This window comes from Alexandromys fortis, unplaced genomic scaffold, assembly GCF_014885135.2.
Source record: "Alexandromys fortis isolate MF-2015 unplaced genomic scaffold, M_Fortis_MF-2015_v1.1 scaffold_145, whole genome shotgun sequence".
In the NCBI taxonomy this organism is placed as follows: Eukaryota; Metazoa; Chordata; class Mammalia; order Rodentia; family Cricetidae; genus Alexandromys; species Alexandromys fortis.
Window position 1 is genome coordinate 1,583,616 of NW_026068049.1, and position 9,303 is coordinate 1,592,918.

General features: G+C 43.4%; 1 long non-coding RNA gene across 2 annotated transcripts in view; it reads right to left on the minus strand.

Annotated features, from left to right (window-relative positions):
• Nucleotides 1-516: 516 nt before the first annotated feature.
• The window catches only part of LOC126486865 (uncharacterized), a 16,908-nt gene continuing 8,121 nt past the window's right edge, over nucleotides 517-9,303 (minus strand). Inside the window, exon 4 of one of the 2 annotated variants that reach the window (XR_007588218.1) lies at nucleotides 517-1,229. This is a non-coding gene — a long non-coding RNA (uncharacterized lncRNA). The remainder of the gene's footprint in view (nucleotides 1,230-9,303) is intronic. The other variant, XR_007588220.1, reaches the window with a different exon arrangement.

Sequence of the window (9,303 nt, forward strand, 5' to 3'; positions counted from 1 at the left end):
GGTCTCAAGTGGCTGACTGGACCCTGGCCATCTGTACAGCCTTTGACAACAGGGGCCACTGACATCAACTGAGACCCTGGCTGTTGTAGAGCCAAGGACCCAGACATGGCCCTCATTAGCAGCCGTGGCTCAGAGAACCCTTGGTCCCAGGAGGCAGCGCAGGCTACCTGGTTCATCATGGCCCCAGTGGTAGTGTGTTCCATGGACACCAACATGACCCAGGTGGCCGCCCAGACCCTGGCTGAATCAGCATGGCCTTCAATAAGACGAGGAGCTACGGATGTCAACTTAGATTCTGTTGTAGGCCACAGGGAATTCTGTTTTCATAAACTGAAAATTGCTGCTTTTGAAACATTTGAAATAATTAACTATCTACCAAGCTGATTTCTACTAAAATGGAGATTAAATGATTGCAGCAAGGGGGGTGGGGGGCCGACAAAGCTGCACACAGAGGACAACTGTTGTGGGGTGAGAGCAAAGGTTCTGGAGCAAAAACGAGAAGGCTGTCGAGGGTCATGTGCAAACGGAAGGAGCACACGCAGAGCAGATGACATGGGGGCGTCAGTCATGTAGAAAACAGAGACCTCAGACCAAAAGGAGACTCCTCCCTGCTGGCTGACTTTATTATGCTATACAGGAGCTATACAGGCTGCTGGAGGGAAAGACATCAATGGTTCTTCTCAACCTGCATGCTCCAATATCAACTTTCCAGGCATGATATGACTACTGGAGTAATCATGGCATGACTCTTATGGATAATTAACAGCTTTCTGATTGGATCTGAGGGCCACTCCATAGGGAGGAAATTCCCTTCCTGGCACAGTATTGTTGGCCAAAAGTCCATGACTGGAGAGGTGAGCCTCTGGGGTAGAACCAACTATTACTGTGTGCTCAATGGCAATGCTGTCTAATTGCCTTCTAAATATTTACGTCTATATCCATAAACCTGGGCTCCTCCTACCCTTGGTTAGAAAAGCTTCTTTTGCAGTGGGTAGCAGTCAATGCAGTGACACACACTTGGTCAAAGTGCTGAGAATTAGAGAGTGCTCAGTCTGAAATGGGACATCATTATCAAGTCCTCCTCCACCCCCAGCCAAGGCTCAGGACCATCATCTTGGAAGACGAGGAGGAGCTAATGTCAGAGCTGGAGGATGGGAGAAGTGTTGAAATGCTGTGTTCTGGACGTGGCATGCCGACCATAGTCATGACCACACACCAACCGTAGTCACCTGCATAAGACAAAGGCAGACAAAGTTCTTGACTAGATAGGGATGATCTCATCTCCAGGCCCAACCCCTTACTGAGGAACTGCTAGCAGGTGATAGCTGTTGAGGAAAGAAGGGTACAGGGGTTGGAAAGGAAAATGAAGGGTGGATATGATCATTTGTCTTTGTTTACATGCATAAAATTACTAAGAATAAAGAAAATATTTTGAAGGCAATGAGAGACTATGCCTAGGAACAAAGTAGCTGAGCCATGGGAAGCAAATTTTTAGTTGCAAAGCTCCCCTGGTTTCTCAGTAGAGGGAGTGAGTGGTAGGACAGGAAGCAGGAACTAGGGAGATGGGTACAACCAGGAAGGAGAGGGATGGAGCGAGCATTGGTAGAAGGAGTGGGGAAGCAGGTTCTAGGGCAACATTGTAAGCCTGTGATGTCAGCGGACAGGCTGTGGTGCCAGGCAGCCAAGGACTCTTTTGCACAAAGGTCAGTCACCCAGGCAAAATCAGTGGGCGCTGACAACAAGCAGGTGGTTATATGAAGTTGGCCAATTTGTGTGGGCTATAGGCAAGAGGCAGGTCACATTTGCAAGCAAGTAAATTATGCAGGCAAGCAGACCAGTTAGTGTTTAGAGCCGGTAGTGTTATTGGCTGAATTACATTCCCACATGCCTAAAATTAAGAGGATGAAGTTCAATGCTGAACATCTTTGTATGTGACTCTGTTTAGACACTGCACCTTTAAAGGGGTAATTAAAGCAGACCTTCACGAGACTATGATCTTAAAGGAAGATATTAGGATAGACACAAAGAAAAGACACTGAGAAGATAGGAAAGGTAGCTATCTTTGTTTGGTTTCCGTTGCTGTGATAAACACCATGACCAAAAGCAAGTTGGAAGGAAAGGGTTTACTCCATCATAGAGGGGAGTTAGGGTGGACACTCAAGGTAAGAACCTGGAGGCAAGAACTGAACCAGAAGCTGTGGTGGAACCCTGTTTGCTGACTTGCTCTTCCTGCTTTCTTATGGCACCCAGGAAAACCGTGCAGGTGTGGCACCACCCAGCAGACTGAACCCTTCCAGATCAACTATCAATCAAGAAAACACCACCCAGACATGCCCATAGGCCAATATGATTAGGGTGTTTTAGTCAGTTGAGCTGCCCTCTCCTCAGCTGACTATTTTCTAGCAAGTTAACCAAAGCTACACCACAATGGCCATATGCAAGCCAAGGAAAGAGACACCCCAAAGCTTACTGACACTCTTGTCTTAGATGTCTAGTCTTTAGAGATGTGAACTGGGTAGTTTATATCACTGTCATCCACGCAATCTGTGGGACTTCGTTGTAACAGCCCTGCCAAATTCATGTACACAGATAACAGCCTGGAAAAACTTCATGAATCTCAGGTTGGGTGTGTGTGTGTGGGGTGTGTGTGTGTGTGTGTGTGTGTGTGTGTGTGTGTGACACAGAAGTAACTGAAAGAGGGTGCGAGTGTTCAAACGACATGGAAATGAATATGAAGTTTGGAAGTTACTGGGGAGAGAGACGTGAGGAAATCATTGAATGGCCCTAGCTAAAACCTAGAGATGCTGTTAGCTACTTTGCTGTTACTTTACTGTTAGTTACTTTGCTGGTGCTGTAATAAAAAACCATGACTAAAGAGTCTTCTGGATGAAAGAATTTATCTTGGCTTGTAGTTCCAGAGGGAAAGTTCAGCATGTGTGGAAAGACAGGGCAGCAGGCAGCTGAGGGATCACATCTTCAATCACATATTGGAAGCAGAGAAATTGAACAGGAAGTGGGGTGAGATTAAACCTTAAAGCCCATCTCTAATGACATGCTTCCTTCTAAGAGTTCTATTAACAATGGTTCTCAACTTGCGGGTTGCAACCCAGACCCATCAGAAAACACAGTTATTTATGTTATGATTGCTAAAAGTAGCAAAATTACAGCTATGAAGTAGCAATATCCCACAACTATATTAAAGGGTCTCAGCATTAGGAAGGTTGAGAATCAATGTTCTAGAACCTTACCAAATGGCACCACCAACCTGGGGCCAAATGTTCAAAGGCATGAGCCCATGAGAGACATTTCTCATTTAAATCAGCACAATAATGAGACATATTATTAAGACAAGAATGCCACACACCTAAACATAATTAAGGCAATATACAGCAAGCCAACATCAAACTAAATGGAGAGAAACACCCAGCAATTCCACTGAAATCAGGAACAAGACAAGGTTGTCCACTCTCTCCATATCTATTCAATATTCAATTGAAGTCCTAGCTAGAGCAATAAGACACCAAAGGGAGATCAAGGGGATACAAATTGGAAAAGAAATCAAACTCTCACTGTTTGCTGATGAAATGATAGTTTACATAAGTGATCCTAAAAATTTTACCAAGGAACTTCTACAACTCATAAACACTTTCAGCAATGTAGCAGGATACAAGATTAACTCAAAAAAATCAGTAGCCCTCCTGTACACAGATGATAAAAGGGCTGGGGAAGAAATCAGAGAATCAACACCCTTCACAATAGCCACAAATAGCACAAAATATCTCAGAGTAACTCTAACCAAACAAGTGGAAGATTTGTATGACAAGAACTTTAAATCTTTGAAGAAAGAAATTGAAGAAGACATCAGAAAGTGGAAAGATCTCCCATGCTCTTGGGTAGGCAGAATTAATATAGTAAAAATGGCAATCTTACCAAAAGCAATCTACAGATTCAACGCAACACCCATCAAAATCCCAGCAAAATTCTTCAAAGACCTTGAAAGAACAGTACTCAACTTCATATGGAAAAGCAGAAAATCCAGGATAGCAAAAACAATCCTATACAATAAAAGAACTTCTGGAGGCATCACAATTCCTGACTTCAAACTCTACTACAGAGCTACAGTACTGAAAACAGCCTGGTATTGGCATAAGAACAGACAAGAGGACAAATGGAACTGAATAGAAGACCCGGATATCAATCCACACATCTTCGAACACCTGATCTTTGATAAAGAAGCAAAAAATATCAGATGGAAAAAAGAAAGAATATTTAACAAGTGGTGCTGGCATAACTGGATAGCAACATATAGAAGGATGAAAATAGACCCATATCTATCACCATGCACAAAACTCAAGTCCAAATGGATCAAAGACCTCACCATAAAGCCAGCCACACTGAACCTTATAGAAGAGAAAGTGGGAAGTACACTTGAACACATTGGCACAGGAAACCACTTCCTAAATAGAACCCTGCAGCACAGACACTGAGAAAAACAATTAATGAATGAGACCTCCTGAAACTGAAAAGATTCTGTAAAGCAAAGGACACGGTCAACAAGACAAAACAACAGCCTACAGAATGGGAAAAGATCTTCACTAACCCCACATCAGACAGAGGTCTGATTTCCAAAATATACAAAGAACTCAAGGAATTGGACACCAAAAGATCACATAATCCAATAAAAAAAATGGAGTACAGACCTAAACAGAGAACTCTCAACAGAGGAATCTAAAATGGCTGAAAGACACTTAAGGAAATGTTCAACATCCTTAGTCATCAGAGAAATGAAAATCAAAACAATTCTGAGATTCCATCTTACACCTGCAAGAATGGCCAAGATCAAAAACACTGATGACAACTTATGCTGGAGAGGTTGTAGGGAAAAGGGAACACTTTTGTATTACTGGTGAGAATGCAAGCTGGTACAACTGTTGGACTCTAGCGTCCAAACACCAAGAAGGAGTCGCCCCCAGAGACCATCTCACACACCACAGCCGATGCAAAAGCATGAGGATTTTATTAATTCTGTCATGACAGGGTCCCCCAGCATTCGGGAAGCCGAGGGACTTCGAATAGCTGGTACAGTCTACTTTTAAAGGGGCCACAGAAGCAAGGGGGGTTGTTCTTTGACTATTCTGATTGGCTTATTTGAAAGGGCTTTTACCAATAATTGACTGGAGAGCTGTTGCCAGATCAGATGAGATAAGAGGTCATTTTGACCCCGTTTCCCAGGGGACCGAACCAAAGCATATGTATAAAGCATAGGTAATTGTTCAGGAACTGAGTATGTGCGAGTGTAGCTGTTAGGTCCTTGGTTCCCAGGGGAGGAGGGGAAGCACTATGGCACGGAGGCTGAGAGGATTCAGAATTGTCAAAAATGGCTTCAGGATTGTCTTAAAGTCTTACACAACCCCTTTGGATGTCAGTGTGGCAATTTCTCAGAAAATTAGGAAACAACCTTCCTCGAGACCCAGTAATACCACTTTTGGGTATATATCCAAAGGATAATCAATCATGCCACAAGGACATGTGCTCAACTATGTTCATAGCAGCTTTGTTTGTCATAGCCAGAACCTGGAAACAACCTAAAGCCCTTCGACCGAAGAATGGATAAGGAAATGTGGTACATTTACATAATGGAGTACTATACAGAAAAAAAAATAACAATAGCTTGAATTTTGCAGGAATAGATGGAGCTCAAAAACATTATTTTGAGTGAGGTGACCCAGACACAGAAAGACAATTATCACATGTACTCACTCATAGGTGGGTTTTTAATCATAAAGCAAAGAAAACTAGCCTACAAACCACAATCCCAGAGAACTTAGACAACAACAAGGACACTAAGAGAGACTTACATAGATATAATCTACATGGGAAGTAGAAAGTCGAAAAAGACAAGATCTCCTGAGTAAATTTGGGAGCACGGGGACCTTGGGGGAGGGTTAAAGGGGAGAGGGGAGAGGCAGGGAAAGGAGCAGAGAAAAATATAGAGCTCAATAAATATCAATAAAAGAATGTATAAAAAAAAGACAAGAATGCCTGAGCGCTGAAGGTGCATCATGTGGGTGTGGAAAATGAGAAGATCTTGGTTTGGGGACACAGCTTTGTGTTGTAGTTAAGTCACTAGAGGCTGGACCCTAGCAGGTGAGCCTAACGAATGTTAGGTTTGACGGCTGAAAAGCACGGCTTGTGTAAAACAAGTTCTCGGATGCCGCAGCACGATTCCCTGGGTGCCCATCTCTAGGGGAGGAAAATGCATTAGTTAAGAACCACATTGATCTATCTGGTCATAAATAAACTGAAACCGACACTTTTATTTGTTTGTTTGTTTGTTTTGTTTTGTTTTTTGAGACAGGGTTTCTCTGTAGCTTTGTTGCCTGTCCTGGAACTAGCTCTTGTAGACCAGGTTGGTCTTGAATTCAGAGATCCCCCTGCCTCTGCCTCCCTAGTGCTGGGATTAAGGGCGTGCACCACCACCACCAGGCAAAACTGGCACATATCTTAAGGGATATACTTTGCACATTTGGGAGATTACAGGTAGGCCCAGGGGAGGAATTGTGTTAAACAGAATTCCTTTGACTGTACCATTAGGTAGGAAGAATATTTACTGCAGTTCCACAGCTTAAGAGAGAGGAGAGTATCCTGAGTGAAAACTATAGAGTAAGTAAATGACTGGAAGACATATGACAAATAAAGCTACAGGAATAAAGATGTTATTTCAGAAGTCACTTTGTCAACAGCCTTTAAGCCAAGAAGAAATACTATTTTATTCACAGATTCCAAACGGAGTGTCTCACAATGGAACATAACGACATTAGAATATGTGGTATGTGTGACTGTAAACACGTTTATTTAGGAATATATAAAAATTCACACAACTGGCTTTCTTCCTAGCGTCTTGGGTTCACTGGCTTGTGGGAAGAACAAGCAGTGGCGAGTCCTCCCTTTTCTCTTGTGACAAGGACCATAGATTTGCTTCTTTCCAAGGCCGCCTCCACAGCTCTATAGACCTGAACATCCCTGGGGCTCTGGCAGCAGCCAGTCTGTCTCAGTGTTGTCTGCCCCCCTAGGCTGCAGGGAGGGGTCCTTTCTCCAGAGCAGCTACTTTCTGTTTCTCTGTACAAGTATTTGTGACCATGAACTGTTCTATCTTATCATCTGTAGCATCACAGGCTCATTTCCTGTATTCTGCAGCTGGCTAGCACCTCTTCCTCCTTGGGGCTCTCTTAGAGCAGTCACCTCACTTGATGGCACAGGACAAGCTAATAGTTTTGATTTTTCTCATCCCCCATTTTAGGCATAAGCAACAGGAACTCGGTTCTGACTAGTTTTAGAAAGAAGAGCTTATCAAAAGCTGGGGAGAGAGCTCAGCAGATAAAGCATGCTGCAACAGATGACCCGAGTTCAAGTCCCCAGAACCCAGATAAGCTGGGAGCTATCAGAGGAGCTGTAATACCCACGCTTCTGTGCTGAGGTGGGAGCTGGAGACATGAGTCCCTGGAAGCCCATGGGACGGAAAGCCTGGCACACACAGCACAACAAGGAGACTGGGCCTCTGACAAGGTGACCGCTTCACATACAACCGCACAAGTACAGGCACACAAACAACAATCATAACGATAATGATGATAAATAATTTGCTGTGGCACACATATTGCTTCCAGAAGGAAGCTATGGGGTATGGAAATGAGTTAGTCACTGTCCAGTGCTGGGCTCCAACTCTTGGCTCTGCTCTCTTCTGCCTCCGCTTTTACCCGAATAGACCTTCCCTTTCCAGCAACAAGGTTGAGCAGGATCAGCTCCAGGCTTCAGCCTTCCAGTATAGCAATTCAGTTGAAACACTGCCTTTTCTAACTGTTTCAGTGAATCTTTAGAGATTGTACTGTTCTAGACTGGAGCATGTCCCCATGATTGAACGAATTCTTTTGGGTAGTAGGATGGAACTGCTCCAACAGGCCTGCCTAGGGTCAGTTTTAACTAACTCCAATTTGTTTAATTCCTTTTCTGATTATATATATTATAATCAGAAATATATATAATATATATTATAATCAGAAATATATATATATATATCACCTCACACTCCAGAAAAGTCCTCAATTTACTGTAACCCAAGACAGTTGACACCTTAGGAGTCCGTGCTGTGGATAAGGGAAGAACTATGTCTAGCCTCGCTGAGCTCCCACAGGCTAAGACTGTGGGGTGAGGGCCCCTCTGGAGCGATGGCTCTGTGCTGAAGAGCATGCACTGTCAGTTCAGGGGACCTGAGGGGGGTTTGCAGCACCCATGAAGGCAGCTCACAACTGCCTGAATCACCAGCTCCAGGGGGACCTGCGGCCTCTGGCTTCCGCAGGCACCTGGCCTCACTTGCACAGCCACATACAGACACTCACATACGCATACTTAAAAATAACACAGTTAAATCCTTTAAAAAATGAAAGTGGGTAGTCTCCAATAGAACCATAAAAACAGGAAGAACCACGGCAGGGGCAGAAGAGACACCAGAGAGACACCTGCCCTGCTCCTCCTTTAGATTAGCGGCCCATGAGGGCCGGACTGCATCTTTCTCATTTCCATTTCTTTGGGGAGGATGAGCAAGGATGAGCACATTGCTCTCCACAGAAAAAAAGCCTCTGAAGAATTTGTGGTTTTTCATTTTATTAAATACTTGGGGAAATATCTCTAAGGATAAAGAAATGCCATGGTAGATGATATAGGATCATTTTAAACAGCATTTCAACAGTGTTTCTCCTGAGATTATTCAAATGTAATATTGCTTAAGGCAAGGTAGGTGAATGATTTTACTCTCTGACCTCTCAAAACCTCCATGGAGCCATAGTTCATATGGTGGTTTCATGCCTTACAGCTAAAACAAAACCTACATTATGGTTTCTTTATATAGACACCTAGTGCCCGCCAGAAGCTGTACTTTAAACCACCCTCCTCGAGAGCTGGCTCACCGGATTGTGTTTGGTGACTGTCTTATTAGAACAGAAAGCAGGGGTTCTTTCGCTTTGGCCAGGGTGTGACATTTGCTCTGAAACCATTTTCCTGTAACTTCTGACCTAACTGCTGCCAACAGTGAGTGAGGCATCAAAGGTTATTTTTGTGTGTGTTATTTTTTCATGTGTGTTTGTGTATGTGCATGTGTATGCGCATATACATGTATATAGATAGAGCTACACCCTAAGCTTTGAAAACAGATTATTTTAATATTTTGAGTTAATGAACATATAGGAAATCTTGAACTTAGTTCATGGAAGAAAAGAACAATCTTTTTTTTTTTTTTTTTTTGTTTTT